Source organism: Odontomachus brunneus, unplaced genomic scaffold, assembly GCF_010583005.1.
Source record: "Odontomachus brunneus isolate Ranch 3 - 2012 unplaced genomic scaffold, Obru_v1 Obru_scaffold_219, whole genome shotgun sequence".
Lineage (NCBI taxonomy): Eukaryota > Metazoa > Arthropoda > Insecta > Hymenoptera > Formicidae > Odontomachus > Odontomachus brunneus.
Genome location: NW_022639669.1, coordinates 463,402 through 463,925, shown reverse-complemented (window position 1 = coordinate 463,925; position 524 = coordinate 463,402).

Genomic DNA, 524 nt, shown 5'->3' with positions numbered 1-524 from the left:
TTTTGTTTCGCCGGAAAAATGTTAAGTGTAACAGTAGAGCAACGAATTGTTGTGAAATTTCACATGAAACTTGGAAAAACTGCTACTAAAACATATAATTTATTGGAAGAAGTGTATGGCAATGAATGTTTATCGCGCGCACGTGTTTTTGAGTGGTTTAAGCATTTTCAAGATGGCCGAGAAGACGTTCAAGATGATTCACGCCCGGGTCGCCCTTCCACGTCAAAAACGGATGACAATAACGAAAAAATCGGTAATCTGATTCGATCTGACCGTCGGTTAAGTATTCGTGTGATTGTTGAAACTGTACGAATTGATAAAGAATCCGTACGGCAAATTTTATATAACAATTTTAACATGAAAAAAGTATGTGCCAAAATGGTGCCTAAAATTCCGGCTCATTCCGCATTGTCTGTCAAGAGGTTTCTAGCCAAGTTCAGCATCCCAGTGTTAGACCATCCGCCTTATTCGCCAGATCTTGCGCCGTGCGACTTCTATCTGTTTCCTAAGGTGAAATCTGCCTT